Source organism: Pleurodeles waltl, chromosome 3_1 (assembly GCF_031143425.1).
Source record: "Pleurodeles waltl isolate 20211129_DDA chromosome 3_1, aPleWal1.hap1.20221129, whole genome shotgun sequence".
NCBI classification, from domain to species: domain Eukaryota; kingdom Metazoa; phylum Chordata; class Amphibia; order Caudata; family Salamandridae; genus Pleurodeles; species Pleurodeles waltl.
The window spans coordinates 1,082,772,202-1,082,789,605 of NC_090440.1; positions in this window are offsets into that span (position 1 = coordinate 1,082,772,202).

Sequence of the window (17,404 nt, forward strand, 5' to 3'; positions counted from 1 at the left end):
TCATGGAAGTAAACTGAGGTTTGGGGTGAGCTAGATGCAGTAGAGGGAAGAGGTTAGGCAGGGTTATTTTGGAGATGAAAGTGTAGTAGAATGGGTCTGGTGTGAGTCATAGTGGGGATGGAGGATAGATTGATTGAGACATAGGGTGATGGGGAGGCAGAGTAAAACTTACAAGAGAGTACATTTATATTATTTTTTTCTTTATTTATTATTTTATGTATACATATATAAATATTAATTTTGTATTTAATGTAATTATTTATAATTTGAATTTTATTTATAGGTTTTATTTTATTTATTTTTATTTCATTTTTCTCTAGTACAGTAGGACTAGGGTAATAAATAAATAGATATGTGAAAACATAGTAAGGAATTATATGTGCAATGAATATAATAATAGGTATAATAATATGAGAAGATAAGAAGAATTGTATGAACACAGAATTTCAAGATTTAAAATATTTGAAGTTAATTAATAAGTGTACTTTTCTCAATTTTAGAATAGTGAAATGCTTGCTGTTAAACAGACAATAAAACATTTCATCATTGTGATATAAAAACGAAAGAAGGGATTCATAAGTATCTAATTTAACAACTTATCCAAGAACTATGAAATGACCTATGAACATGTTAAGCATAGAATAATATACATATATGCATGTATAAACACACATATATACATACACACACACACATACACACACATATATATATTCAACCGTGAGTAAATATACATTTGTTAAACAGGCTTAAAGAGTATTTGTATAATTTATTATTATGAAATAGTAACAATGCATATTTCTCAAAGAACTGTACATATCAAAAATATATACATAATGATAATATACATATTTATCAACACAGACATATGCAGTCCATTGCTGTTTGAATATGGTGGGTAGGAAGGAAAGAGCCAACTCTTGAGTAGTCTTCTGAAGGCTAGATAGTTATCTGTGGATCTTATATTTGGGGGTAAAGAATTCCATAGTTTGGCTGCTTGAACGGAGAAGGATGTACCACCTATTGTCTTTTTCTTGTAAGGTGGTGTTCTAAGGCGAGGTGCCAATCTTGAGCGGAGGTTTCGTTTTTAATGTATTTGGTTATTTTGTTTCTGAGGAACAGTGGTCCTGTTCTATGTATATCTTTGTGAGTTATACAAAGCAGCTTGAAGGTGGATCTTCTGGCAATGGGTAACCAGTGTAGTGCTTTCAAGGCAAGGGAGATGTGGGTTTGTGGCTTTACATGTAATTGTAGCCTGGCAGCTGAGTTCTGATTTTTTTGTAGTTTTTTCATAATATATAGAGATGATTCATGGTAGAGGCCATTGACATAATCCAGTTTGGATAGCACAAGAGAGATGGTAGCCTGCACCTTGTGTGGAAATCCTAGGTAGGGGAAGATGCATCGCAGAGCTTCAAGGTGATGAATCTTGATTGTACTAATTTGTCCACTTGGGCATTAATTGTTAACTTGGAGTCCATGGTAATTTCACGTTTTTTAACTTTCTTGGATACTTGAGGAGGTGGTCCGAGATCATCAGGCTAGGCGCAGAGTGGGTCATAATTTTTCCAGTTGCCACATGTGAGCATTTCCGTTTTGGAAGCATTCAGTTTGAGATGGATCTAAGTCATCCACTGATCACCAGCTCTGAGGCAACTGAAGATTTGTGAGTTTTCAATGTCTTTGTGGCATTCCAATTTAAGGAGTATTTGTGTGCTATCTACATAGGTGCAGCATGTGAGTTGTAAATCATTGATCAATTGTGGTAGTGACATAATGTAGATGTTGAAAAGCATAGGTGAGATGATTAATCCCTGGAGGACCCCTGCTTTTGTGAGGTAGGGGTTGGACGAGAAGGGGTCAGAATAGATAATATTAGTTCTGTTTTAAAGGTAGGATGTAATCCAGTCGAGAGCAGTCCCTTCTATGCCGGCTTCGTGGAGTCTTTAAATTAGGGTGTCATGTCAACATATGAAAGGCAGCTCAGAGGTCCAAGAGAAGTAGTGCAACAACTCCATTGCAGTCAACTGTGTTTTTAAAATCATCCTAGATTGCTATAAGTGCCGATTCAGTGCCTCTTCCCGGGTGGAATCCAGTTTAGTAGTCTGAAAGTATGGAATTGTCTTCAATGAATTGTGACATCTGGGCGAATGCTGCTCTATCTATCAGTTTGCCCAGAAAGGTCCATTTATGATTGGTCTGTAGTTGTTGGGGTCCTGTGGGTCTAGGTTTGTTTTCTTTAATAACGGAAAAAGTTAATGTAGTATAAAGTAATGAGGATTCTTCTTACAGGTATGGCAACAGAAGAAGATAAAACAATGTTCTTGAAGATGTGTGGTGAACAAGGATCAGAAGGGCAACTGAAAGGCCTGCTTACTTTGACCAAATCCATAAATTCACCTTATTTTTTTGAAGGACTGCAGAGGCTGGGTTGTTTTATTCTTGGAGGGGATTTTACTAAAGGAGTTGGTGCTGATGGTTTTCTTCTGTTTTAAATAGGAGTCCAATGTGTCTTCCTTGGATGTGTAATGAGTTGCCAGTTTGTTTGTGACATCTTGACTAGTGGGATGACGTCCTTCCATGCATTTAGGTTTTCAAAATTCATTGAGCATTTTATAAAATTCTTTAGTTGCAGATTTAGCATTTAGGATTCTGTCTGAGTTGTACCTTTTTTTAGCTTTTTTGATTGATAATTTGTATATTCCGTTAAGTTTGTGTAGCTGAAGTTTGTCTTGAATGTTGTTTGTTTTGAGCCAGGTCCATTGCAATCTTCTGATTCGTTTCTTTATCTTTTTCAATTCTGTGTTTCTCCAAGGTATGGTTTTCTTCTGTCCTGTTTAGTTTTACAGATTGGTATTAGGATATTGAAAGCTTCCTGTAGCCACTCATAAAGTTTTGGGAAATGATTAATTGTATCTAGATCTGTGGTGGCTGTTAGCTGTGTTTCTAAGTTTTCAAAATTGAGTTTGCTCCATGGTCGATAGATGATAGATGAATGTATGTCAGTTGCTATAGGGTGTGTTGATTTGCGCTGTTTTATGTTGGAAAATTATCAAATGGTGGTCTGACCATGTAATTGGCTTGATGCTATGAACTGTAACAAGTTCAGCCATCGCAAACATAATACCTACGATGTGTCCAGTGTTGCTTGTGTGAATGTGTACAATCTGAATACCTAAACCTAAATAGGTTCAATGTGACTAGGCCAGTGGTGATAGCTTTTGGATGGGGCATATTGGTACTGTCAAACCAAATGTTTAGGTCCCCAAGAATACATACGTTTGAGTATAATGTTATAAGGTTTGAGACTGCATCTAGAAAAGTATCTGGGAATGTTGAATTGTTAGGTGGAGGTCTGCAAAGGAGGAGAAAGTTATGAGAGGAAGTTGGTGTAGGGTTGCAACTGGTGAGAAGGGCCTCACAATCTAGTATGGGAATCTTGTCTGTTTTACTGAGATTTATTGCTTTTTTAATATAATAGCTAGTACATGTCCTCTCTTGCCTATACAGTTTTGTGCGATGGTTTGACTGCCCAGAGGAATGGCTTCATGCAACACTGGGGCCATGTCATCTCCCAACCATGATTCTGTTATGAATAGTAAGTCAGGTTGTGTGTTCGTGAGCAGGTTTTTTTTTGTGAGAGTGATTAAGCCTTTATGAGCAGGCAGTTTAGAAAATGTCTATTTGTGGCAGTGTTGTTTTGTTTTGGAGAAGAGTGATCAGTGCATTTTGAGCTTGTAGCAGGTGTGTTGTTAGTTGTGATAACTGTGTGAAGGTCACAACAGTTCTGTGTTTCAATATAGTGTTCCTCTTCCAGCAGGCTTAGGAGGCATTTTGTTGGGTGTGTGTGTGTTGGTTGTTGACTTGGTGGAATTGGTGGCGGAGAGAGACATGAAGAGTGCACTTTTTTTGTAGAGGAGCCTTATTGTGTAATAGACAAGAGGATGCAAAATTGCTAAGAGTGGCATGTTATTTATTTTGTTTGCGTCTGTTTAGTGTGGAAGGAGTATAATATAGAAGTGGTGGAGGAGCATCATAATTTAAGGCTCTAAATTGTGCAATGGATGAGAGGCAGGTGAATGGATGTTGCTGTGTTGAGGTGCTTGTGGTACTATGTTTGTGAAGAGTGAAAATGTAAGAGTAAAGATGGTCAGGATTTGTATTCTTTGTGTAATCATGAGGGTGGGAGTGGGTGTGACGGAAAGTATTATGAAAGTTTGTGTTATTTTGATGTGCTGATGTGTGTGGTATTTTTTGTTTTTGTTGAATAGTGAGAGGAGATATTGATGTAGTAGTTTTCTGTGAAGGATGTGTATGTGAGTTAGAGCTGGAGTGATATTATTAGAATATTACAGGGGGTATTGATGTGTTTTGGAAAAGAGTATAAGAGGTGTGTAAGAGGGGATGGATGTGGGTCAGGGGTATTTGTGTTAGTTTTAATCACTGGAAGAGGTAGGTAAGTGGAGTGTAAGGATTATATGGTTATGTGTAATTGGTGAAGAGAGGTGCAGAGTGTTTTTAGATGGTGTGCTGGAAGACTGGGTTTAGGTATTGTCATGATAAAAGGGGGTCAGGCAGGAGCAAAGAGAGGATAGTGCTGTTGGTTTGGATGAACAGGGAGTGTGTAACTGGATGGCTGAAAGTACTGTATAGTGTGGTTTTGTGTTGTGTGGACGATGGCAGGTTGTGTTAGTGGGAAAAGACAGAGTAGTGATTGCTGTGAGAATGAAGGTGTTTTACTGTTGTAGGTGTGGTGAATATGTGTAAAGTTGTGGTGTGTGGGGTTTTGTGTTGGTTGATGAAACATTGCAATCTATATAAGGTCAGTTTTTGTTGCAAGATTTGAATGTCTTTGCTGCTAATGTGTTTGCATGTTGTTGCATGTGTAGGGAGCAAGGTCCTTTCTGGTAAATGGAAAATTGGGCAGCATTTCTTGCCCTAGGCCTGAACAGGGCCAAATTAGCAAATGCCCTTGTCTTCTCCACCCTTACCCTTGATGCCCGGGCTAAGATGCCCTGAGCGCTATGCTTAAATAGCCCTATTGGCCCTATTGGCCAAGAGTACCCTAGTCCTCACCCTCACCAATCAGATTTGTTACCATAAATCCCACAACCAATGGGAGACCCAGCCCCATTCCCCATTCCTACCCCTTATCCTGACAACCAATCACAACACTGGCCCTAAAACCACAAACCAATAGGAATCCCAACCCTAGTACCAATCACATTATCAGCCCTAAAATCATGAACCAATAAGAATCTCAACCCTACTACCAATCAGAAAACAAACCCTAAAATCATGAACCACTAGGAATCTGAACCCTAGAACCAATCACATCAGGAACCATAAAATCATGAACCACTTAGAATCTCAACAGCACCAATCACAACATCAATCCTAGGCCCATATTTATACTTTTTGACGCAAAACTGCGCTAACGCAGTTTTGCGTAAAAAAAATTAGCGCCGGCTAACGCCATTCTGAAGCGCCATGCGAGCACCGTATTTATTGAATGACGTTAGCCGGCGTTAGCCGCCGGCGCCGTCTGGTGTGCGTTAAAAAAAAACGACATACACCAGGCAGCGCCGGCGTAGGGGGATATGGGGCTTGGGCGTCAAGAAATGGGGCAGGTCAGGTTGAGGCAATTTTTTCGCCTCAACCCGATTTGCGCTATTTTTTTTCACTCCCAACCCCCATAGAAATGACTCCTGTCTTAGCAAAGACAGGAGTCATGCCCCCTTGCCCAATGGCCATGCCCAGGGGACTTCTGTCCCCTGGGCATGGTCATTGGGCATAGTGGCATGTAGGGGGGCACAAATCAGGCCCCCCTATGCCACAATTTTTTTTTTTTTAAAACACTTACCTGAACTTACCTTGATGTCCCTGGGATGGGTCCCTCCAGCCTTGGGTGTCCTCCTGGGGTGGGCAAGGGTAACAGGGGGTGTCCCTGGGGGCATGGGAGGGCACCTCTGGGCTCCTTCAGAGCCCACAGGTCCCTTAACGCCTGCCTTTTGCAGGCGCTAAAAAACGGCGCAAAAGCAGCCGTACGTCATTTTTTTTGACCCGCCCACTCCCGGGCGTGAATTTTGCCCGAGAGTATAAATCCGACGCACATGCCTCGGAGTCGATTTTTTAGACGTGAACGCCTACCTTGCATCTCATTAACGCAAAGTAGGTGTCCACGCAAAAAAATGACGCAAACTCCATGGACTTTGGCGCTAGACGCGTCTAACGCCAAAGTATAAATATGGAGTTAGTTTTGCGTCGAAATTGCGTAAAAAAAAACGACGCAATTCCGGCGCAAACGGAGTATAAATATGCCCCCCAATCCTTAAGCTAATAGAAATACTAATCCCAGCAACTAATCACAACAACCAATAGAAACTTATATAAGGGCCACATTAGCTGAAATCCAAGCCCCTGTGGAAGGGAGGAGAGAGCTGCTGCTCTATTCAGAATCTCCTTGGATATAGACAGGCTAAATCCACACTTCCAAGCTAGCAGAGTCTACATTCCAGGTAAGGGAGAGATTGTAAAACACTGAAATACTGCTTGTCGCGCACTCAAATATGTGCCTTTTTAAGGCAGAAACAGGTGATGTAGACACTTTCTAAACACAATTTAAACCACAGAAACAGATTAAGCAGTCTACTAAACACACTCTTGTTAGTCACTGAGGTGTATGTAGCCTTTTTCCTTGAATATAAAAGGAGGGTGGCTTTATGCAGTTTTTTGCCACAAACCAGGAGGGAGATTTCAAACAGTCATGGCAAAAAAAAAGCAGTTTAAAAAGGCGAGGCTGCCTGAAACACAGCTAGCCTACAGTAAACAGGCACGGGTAGCAGCACAAACACTTTTCAACAAATAAGATTTCCCAGAAAGTCTGGGGCTCCTTAGCTAGGTCTCCTAGGATTTCTTGATCAATGAGCTGTATTAAGGTACAGGGAAAAAGCTGGACTCACAAAATGATGGTGTCCAGATTATTCCAGACAACAGGTGCACAAGTGGCTGGTATCTCCCAGCCATCCTTCTCGGCCTTCCTACCAAAGGTTCTGGATGCAATCATCCACCTCACAGCCCACCACATCAGCTTCCCCAACACCCAGCAACTGCAGCAGGAGACCAAGCAAGGGTTCCCGCATGTGCTGGGCACAATGGACTGCACCCATGTCCGACTTGTGCCACCTGCTGCAACGGAACACTTTTGCAAGAACCGCAAACATACCCATTTGATAAATGTGCAGGCCACTGTGGGCTCTTCACAAACATCCTGCCCAAATATCCCAGCAGCGTCCATGATGCCTACATATACCGGCATTCCACCATCACTGAGCGGTTCCAGGATGCGCAATATGGCAATGGCCTACTTATAGGTAAGCCACCATACCAACCAGTTCACAGACAACACAATTTTGTAGGACAAACAAGAGATACACCACACTAAACACACATGCCACACTGAACCACATTCATTGCACATCACACACAAATACACCCAATGTACATAAGACAGGCACAAACTGACTGGTACACCATGTGAAGGAGATGTGGTGCTATGTCCCCTTTCAAATCAGAAGCTGAGCCCAAAACACTACAAGTGTCTACTGGTTGACAACTAAATAAAGATGACACACATATTACACCAAACAATGAATAGCTCACCTATGTGAATGGCATGGGCCATGTCAACGTAAAAAAAGTCACATATGGGCAGAGCCACACATTTGTCACGGTGTTCAAGCCTCTGGTGGCACCCATAGCAAATGCCACACAAGTGTTGCTATTACCAACTACATATCACCTACACATACCTGATATACCTGTAGTGTGCACCTTTACCTGTCTGCTGCATTGTGACGCACACATAGGAATGCAACATCACCAGCCATGAAAGACCATGAGGCAGATTAATGAGAGGTAGTGCTGCCCCTATTCCAGTGCCACTTCACATGCACCACTTAGCGCCCCCTATTGCCACCATGTGTGCACTGTGTACAAGTAACGGGCCACCATGGCGCACAGTAGGTGCAATACTGTAAAGATAATGGATGATATAGTAGGGCTCTGTAGGAGTATTGAGAACATACCTGACCTTTCATGCACCGTATAAAGGGACCCATGCAAAAATATGGTGTGGCCCCTCCCAATGCCTGCACTGTGCATGTGTTGAAAGTGCCTGTGATAAATCATGTATAGGAACCTTGGAGATTCCATTGCACCTATTTTGCTACTCCTACAATTAATTGTGTGAATCAAACCCTTGTACAGATGATGACTGGCACAGCCAGGTCACAAAGTGTTGCACTGCATGCATAATGCCACATGGTAACATGGAAGCCAGAGTTTGGCTGTTTAGGGCTACCATGGTGTCAACACAAATGACACTATTGTGGTGCAAGGAGGTGGTAGGTTCCATTAACAATAGGACACAACCTCAAATATGGACAACACAACACATGTTTGATATGGTTGAACTGTCAGTTTAGATTAATTTGACAATCACCAGGTCTATGAGTCACAACCCATGATAGTAATTTCCATCAACACAAACCAATGCAACCATACTGCAAAACAGGAACACACACTATACCAGAAGCAAGTTGGAGTCACCACTCCACCTAAAACTAACATCTGCCATGGAACATACAAAACCACTAATATGCAATACCAACACTGTTCTCTCATTTCTTTGCAGCCAACCAAAGTGATGGCATACAGCCATGGGGGATGACTTCTTTTGGCAACCTGACAATGGTGGAAGAGCATGCATACAATGCAGGGCACAGAAGGACACAAAATGTGGTGGAGAGTACATTTTGGCTCCTGAAGTCAAGGTTCAGCTGCCTGGCTCTGACAGTAGGAAGACTGTTGTATGCACCACTGCTGGTAGGCAATATACTTGTATGTGTAATCTTGCATAACATATGTATATGCACCAATGTTCCCTGGGATGAACTGGTAGATGTCCCCAGTGAGGAGGAGGATGACAATGGTGCAGCACAGTTGCAGGGAGAACTACAAACCACTGTTGCAGGAGTTTACAGGAGACAACAAATTGTACAGAACTTCTACACCTAGACACTGTAGAAGTAATGTCACCAATAAATCATTTTGCTCCATAATGTCCATGGTCTACTCATTCTCCACTACATATACCATTGAAATGTTTCGCATACCTCAGAGAGAAGAAAAGAAACACAACAGTAACAAAGATGGTTAGAATATAGAATGGGATGTAAAAGGGTCTAGCACCTCCACGCCACGCACCAGTGTCACTTAACGCACAGATATGTGGCTCTTGAAGGCCTAGATTCACATACCACAAAAAATATGTGGTGTTAAGTGGCCAATGTGCAATTTCCTCCCCTTTCCCCACATCATTTCCACTCCTGGCAATATGTATGCAAGGGGGGTGCACAAATGATAGGGGCCGTTTCCAAATTGTGCTTTAGAAAAATAGGAACTAAACTGTGTCACATCTCAGGCGGATAGCTGCTATGCCAGCACTGAGCACATGTGACAAGGAGGAGACCATTGGTATCTATGGACATTCATTGACCATTCTGGGTTAGAAACCAAAGTTTGAGCATAAGCCTGCACTGTATGTCAATGGTGTTACATTCCTGCAAAGCCACTGGGCCCAACCCTGGCACATGTTGTGCTGTATCTCATTTGTAGCATACACATGTTGGTTGTGGAGTGTGCTAAGGGTTGCTAGACAATTGAAGCAGCAATGGATGCTGATCCACTCTCCATATATATGGCCTATTGCCAGGATTTAACTATTAAATGGGAGAATGCACCACCAAATTAATGTCTGGGTGGAATGTAGGCGCAGTCTGTCCAGCTCTCTATGTACATTATAACACACTTGTCACACCAATCTGCTGTCTTGACACATGCCTGCAGCTTTTCTAGATATACATGTGAAGACTGATGTACAGGTGAATGGTAGAGGTAGGAAAGGGTTTGCAATCCTCTAAAATGGTTGACATGTATCAGCAAGGTTACCCAGTATAGTTTGTATGATATCATCACACTTCATATATGAAAACAAACCTCTCATTGACACTCACACATGCCTGACCAAGAGAAAGTTACCAACAGTAACATAATTACCTAAAATGTCTAGGTCTCCAACATGCCACTCAGGTGTGGAATGTGCAAGTATGTTTAGCAATGTCCAAAAATTTCAAAAACCCATCCTAAAATGTATGTCTGGAGAAGGAGACAGATATGTTGCATGTGACCAAAAAAACAAAGATGAGATTATTTCACTCACTAACAAGATACACTCATGGTGGCAGTGACATAGGATGTGAAATCCTGAATTTAGGGTACACCCATGTACACCAAAGGATGTGGAAGGACAGCTGAGACAATCCCACAGATACTTGGAGATACAAAATGAGGAGGTCACTTGGAGACTACACAAGTGCTCTGGCAGGTGTACGATCATGTGTCTGTGGAAGTCATGTAGTCTCGCAAAGCCTGAAAATGGGAGCAAAACTATCTGCACCTAGTAGCAGAATATGCATGCATCTCCAAATTGCACAAGTCATATTTTGTGTCCTGTCCATGTATGACCGGACAATGTTGCAGTAGAAGATGTGTACAAAGTGTAAGCAGCCTAAAGAATGCCAGCAATGTATGACCTAATCTATTCCAAACAAGAGATATGCTGTAAATGATGAAGGTACACACATAGACCAATACTGACTGTACACCACAACAGTGTCACCATTTGATCACCTAACATATGTTCAGACAAGATGGCTGGGTCAGTACATAACCCACTCATGTTTGCTCTAACAACAACGTTGTAGTTGCCCATCGCATAGTATTCGGACAGAAGGCAGTGACAGATGACATCAGCTATCCCCTGGGCCGTACAAAAATTAAAAGTTACTCTAGAGATACTGGCCCTAGCAAAGCTGCAAATGGAAATTACTAAGAATGTACTAGCATGTCTGTCAAACCATACCAAATGATGAAACATGTCCTACACGTACAAGTAGCCAGTCCTCTGTACATGATAGGGCAAGAAGCCTGACATCAAGAACCCCAAAGAAAAAAGAAACATAGGTGGGACTAATATGACTACACAGCCATTTAACAAGATCCAACATGTGTCCATGCAGGAAGGTAGATATGTGAGGTTTCATATCCCATGAATACACCATTGTGGTAAATTGTGCACAGACGACACTACACATGTCTTCTAACCCACACGGAGAATGCCAACCTTCATTGACACATGTGAGTACAGCATCTCCTGCATCATAGATGCATGGGGAACTATATGTCACACGTGTAGCAGAGCATCATGACGTCTGTACCTAACAACACACCTCAGTGTGGACACACATGCACTCACATTGCCAGGTGTAACAAGATATCAATCCAGCCTTTGTCCATTGCATCCTCTGAGTACGATTTGTCATGGGAATCACATGCATTACCATGTACTGGACATAACCCAGCATATCTACTGTGTTGCTGTCATATGTGCATTTGGAAACCAGACATTACAATGTGGTAGACCAATATATATGTTTTAAATCACATATATGCACTCCTACTACACATGCGGTAACATGTATGAGTACAAAGTCTAGCAACACATGCACATATCCAACTGGTGTCAGTCATCCCATGCATCACAAACACACATACAAACATAATGGTAACACATAACTATGTTACCGTTAAGATCTGTACAAACATACAAACACAGGTAGCCATACCATATTTACTAAATACATGCATAGCCCCTGTGACATGGTATGTGAATCTGGGTGCCCTGTCAGCCTTTTCAACAAAATCCAAACATGACCATCATGCATCAAAAATTTAGACTCATACAGCAATACTTCTTACTTTGCTAAGAAAAAAATGACGCCTGGCCCCTGTGCGTCAATCGCAAGTCTTGAGGCCTTGTCAGCATCAATGGGGAAAAAATCAACACATGACTGTAATGCATCAAATAAATGACGCATATCAGAAAACGTTAAGCACAGGCCCACAGAGTAATAAAACAGGACTTCCCGGCTGCATACATGGTACAGTGCATTCACTTTCACTTCACAGTCTTTATGTCTGTGACTGTGTGAGGGTGTGTGGGGCTGGTGTGGTGGAGGATTGGTGTTGTTGGAGAGTTTTGTGTTGTGTCCTATTGTGTGCTTTCTGTCTTTTTCCTCAGTTTTTTGTAATGTTTTAGTCCTCTATTTGTGACTGTATTGTGGGGTGTTTGTCCAGGGGTAGCATAGTTTGTTGGGGTAAATGGGGCTGGGTGGGGTAGTTTATTAATTTTGTTTGTTTGGGTTGTTACACTTGCAGTTCACACATACTACATAATGTCTGGGAAAGGGAGGGCAACCAAGATGGTAGCTGATGAACTGGAAGTGTTAATTTGGTTGGTGCAGCATTACCTTCCGATGGTTCTAGTTTTGGGTGGCATGTAATCTGGGGCTACCCCATAGAGGCACAGAATCTGCAGTGGGGCAATGTGCTCATCCACCTGCGCAGACTATTTGGAGTAGTGCGGACCGACCACCAGTTGAAACACCATTAGGCTGACCTGATAGCATGGAAGCAGGATCTACTGGATCACTTGGGGATACAGATTGGTGGACCAGTTGGTAAGTACCCCATTTGCGTTGCAACATCCTTATTAGCATGTTCTTGACAGGTGGACATAAGGTTGAGTACAGCATGATTTGTCAAGGTCAGGTCAGGTTGTTGTGGGCTGGATTTAAGAAATCCATAAATGACGCTAAGCCAGGGATGAAGTGCCATTTTTTGCCATGCCATATTAACAAAGTGGTGCGATGCATGCATAGCACCACTTTGTTAACTTGCACAACATGATGACTGCAGCAGGCATCAAGTATGGGAAGGGGGGCCTTCCCCTGTAATGGGGGCAAAGTAAATGGGGTAGGAAATAACTTTATATATCCTACACTTTAAATGCCTGTTCAGATCAGACGTTAAAAGGGGGAATACCTTTTTATATTATGGTACCCTATTTACTCTGTAGGAGTAGTGCAAAATTTTGGGTGCCACTCCTGCTGAGTTCATAATTTGCATCTTTATGAAACAATTAAATTGCCCTTATCTTGTGGCATGGTGCGCGGTATATTTCATACAGCACACACATGGTGGGGGAAAGGGGAACGCCAAGGGGCGCAAGGACATTTGCAAGGCACTAGGTACAGCACCACTTTCCTTAAATCAGCCCCTTTGTGTCTTTGGCCAACTGCATTTAAGGGAGCTTAGCTAGGCACCGAGTCCAGACTACGTGCACATTCCTCTCTGTGTACATTGAGTATCACATACATCCAATAATGTTTCTATTATCTGACACACATGTGCTGAATTTGTACCACAGACCTGCCCCATTTTACAGACAGTATGCGGTAGGTCTGCATCTGCGGCAGCACTAGCATATTGCTCAGAAGCTAGCATCAACGCAGACATACTTGGACCACAGTGCAATTGTGGTTGTGTTGAGGGGAGTGTATATGCACAGGTTGGTATCCCTTCTTAGGCATAATTGGTCTACTATGGTGACAATGGCTGCCCACACAGTATTGACACAACATCCATAATGTTATTCAATTAATGTGCAGGAAGGGACAACTATGTGAACATGAGGAAACTGCCATGGCATTTTAGCTCACATGTGTTTGCCTTGAAATGGCACACACATAAGAGAGACAAGAAACAAGGATGTATCAAGGCATTTCTCAACACTTTGCTAAGCTCACACCACCCCATGGCTGTTGGTAGTCTTTTAGTGCTGATAATGAGTAAGGTGTCTTCAACATCTGGGGAAGGGTCAAAAGCAATGGGTGATACAATGTGACAGCCACTGCAACAACCATTGCAAGCCCCTCTGATGCAGAATACTGTATCATGCTGTCCCATATGGACATGGAGGTGGAACGCAAATAAATAGCTGCATGACAAATCCATGTACATATAATACAGTAAATTTGCACCACATGAGTGTTAGGGAAAGTGATGCTTTGGTGGTGCCAGGGTCTCCATTATCTGGCCTTTCATCTCACAGACATAATATAAATGTTTGGCAGTTGCTCTGACCTACCACTAAGTTGACTTGCTTGCTCATCTTAACAAGTTGAATGTGAAACTGTTGTCTATGGAAATGTCCAAAAATCACTAAGCTATTTTTACCTGTCATGTATTGCAGGTGGACTTCCACCATACACCAATGGAGAAGTATCCCTATTTGAAGACTCCAATGCAGCCAGTAGTGTCACCTTGTGGGTCATGTGTGTCATTCCTGGGTTTTGTGTGAGAGAGTCTGATGTGTGCATTGCAATGATGAAATGTAATGTGTAACCAATCAGAGATGTAATTTGAGTTAGGGTATGGACATCATGAATGATGCTATGTTGAGGATGTTGAGGATGTTGAGGATGGATTATGAGTTGATTTTTTGCACAAGTGCCAATGATTGCTGCTATGGAATAGTGGGTGTTAGGAATAGCAAAGCATGCCCACATGTACATTGATGTCAATCATTATATGTGTCTGAGCTGCTGTTTATTTGATTAGCATGCCTGTTTCCAACATATATGTCACAGTACGTTTGACACAACTGTGAGCCAGACGTAGTGTTCAGTTACTCAGGAAACGGCACAGATGATGTACATGTTTTGAAGTCTGTAGGAGGTTTATGTAGGAGACACTACTCTTCAGATTTTAAATAAAGCAGTGTTCGTGCAAGGAGCCTTATTGTGCTGGCCAACAGTCAGTTGGGTACACAATGAGAATACAACTCTGCTCAAGTAGGTTGTGGGACATGTCTACGGTATTTTACAACCTAGATGTGTGCAGATTGACCAACATGGTCTCCCCATCATGATATTTGTGAGTGATCTTGGTCACATCACGTGTGCATAGAATGTGAATGCTGAGTATGTATCTGGTACTTAGGAGATGTCTGACTTGCATGTGCACATGTTGTTCAATAAATAGGAATACTGTGGCTTCACCCAGTGTAGTGCCAATCTTGCTGCGCCCCTTAGGACACCCATACAGCCACAATGTGTGTGCAGCATTACCCAATTTGCACAACATAGCACAGGATAGGGGGCAATAGGTACCAAATCTGTAGGTAACATAGATGTACTGTTCATGCTTTGGCTAAACTATATAGGCACTAAGCCTGAACTGTACATGTGGGCCCGTTGTGAGCAATGGTGTGCCTCCTTGTAAAGCATGCTCTGAGCAGGTGTTAATCCAGGGACATCTGAATGATGCCTTGCCAAACCTTAGAATTGCCAGTGGGAAGTTTCCTGTCCCCCTATCAGATGACCCCCACCTTGCATCGATGATGCCTGGCCATGGCTTGATGTAGTACCAGGGGTGTCAAAGTGGTGGTGAACTGCATACATTGCACCGCATATTGACAATGGCACAGCATTCTGGAATTGTAGGGCCACTTGATCCTCACTAGTCTGATGACACAAATGTTGAGCAAGAACGCAGTAGTCCTCTTACCTCTGATCCCTGATGGTCTATAATAAATAGCCGTTTCAAAAATGACATGTGCATGATACCATAGATGACTGGTAGAAAGTTAGTACAGATTTGCAGTTTGTCAGTGTTGTGGAATGTGTGGTGGTCAGCATGTGTTATTTGAGGATTCTGTGTACATTGCATGTCTGTTCTACCTCCACCCAATGATGTATTTAATGCCATGTTCTCCTCATGTTTCAGGTGCCAATATGATCCCATACAAAAAACATGCCTTTGAGAAAAAGGCAGGAAGGTACAGGAACATAATGGAGATACTGGCCGGGTACCAAAGGATGGAGAAAAAATATAGAAGGGAGAAATCAACTGGGGCTTGACGTGCACTTTCTAATAGGGGACCTCCGTTATAACCCACAACTGGTCAGGCCACATCGGGGGAAAAATCTGGGGTTAGGGGAGCCTCTGCTGGTCCTACAACCTCCAAGTCTACTGCACCAATCCACAGCCAGGTGCCCCAACAGTAACCTGCTCCACCCACAAGCTCTACTTTTGAATCCGACATGAGACAGGACATGGCAGCAATGATGGCAAGGCTGGATAAGTTGGAAAGAGACAACGACTGTAATTACAAACTACTTAAGTACTGCAAGAAGAAACTTCAGAAGTTGTAAACTACATGTGTCACAACCTCCCGGTTCCTTAGCTCTCCCTTTTACTGATGCTAATTTTTGTGTGGGTTTTAGGTAGGTAGTGTTAGGATAGTAAAATAGTGTAGTTTAGGTGTAGGTTAGTGTAAGTATAGTTGGGAGTGGGGTTTAGTAAATTTTTTGTTTTGGAGGGGTTGGGGGGGGGTTACAAAGAATATATATTTGTTTAGGACATAGGATAGGTTAGTACATGTGTAGCCTTAGTTTATGTTGTCCTACTCGTGTCTTGTCTCTTAAGGAAAGGTGGGGGGACAATGTTTAGAGTGTGGCATTACATGTGTAAGATACGTTTACAATAGGATAGATAGGTGTAGGTGTAAGTAAAGATAAGTTAGTTTAGATTAGTTTAGTGTAGAGTAGTGTATAGGATAGGTTTTGATATAATGTTATTACTATGTTTTTAAAAATCCTGTTAGTATTAGAAAATTATCTCTCCATGTTGATTGAGTGTCTGGGTGTTCTCGTGCGCAGTGGCCAAGTAGGAGGAATGGCTTAGTGTATGCTTTATTTCCATTGATGACCATGTGCATCCCTAATGTCCAAAGAGCTGTCGGATTGGCTGCTAAATGACATCAGCTACTCAAAACATTTCTCATCCACATTTCCAGCCATTCACATTTTGTATGTGTACGGTATCTTGGGCAGGTAAGTATGGAACTTCAGCTGCCATTGCTGGGGTCTGGCAGTATTAACGGTGGGAAGTGTGACACATTTGACATTAGCCATTTTTGGGTCTGTATACTGCCACACTGACAGCTGCCTGTCACTGGTTGGATTTGCCTCTTCTTAACCACACATATTAGTTGTACTGGTGCTCTCCTATGGGTAAATTACCATACACTTGGTCCAGACCCATGCATGCTATAAGTCAGCTTCAATGGATATCTGTTCAATACATGTATTTAAGACTACGTAAGTTGGTTGTAGCCCACAACACCATCATTCACTTTTATCATGTTAGGATCCTAGTGTGTCGCTTTGTGGCTGACAGTAATGCACACATATAATTATGTTCTGTTCTCATTGACATAGCTTCATACAATGCATGCATTTAGCTGGGTTGATGAATTACAGTAAATGTTGAAATGTTACATGTGAACAAGGTGATTTATTTACAGGTGTAAGTGTTTTTTCCAATGCTATACAATGTCCAGTTCACAGACCCCATGAGAGATCCTGAGCCATTTGTT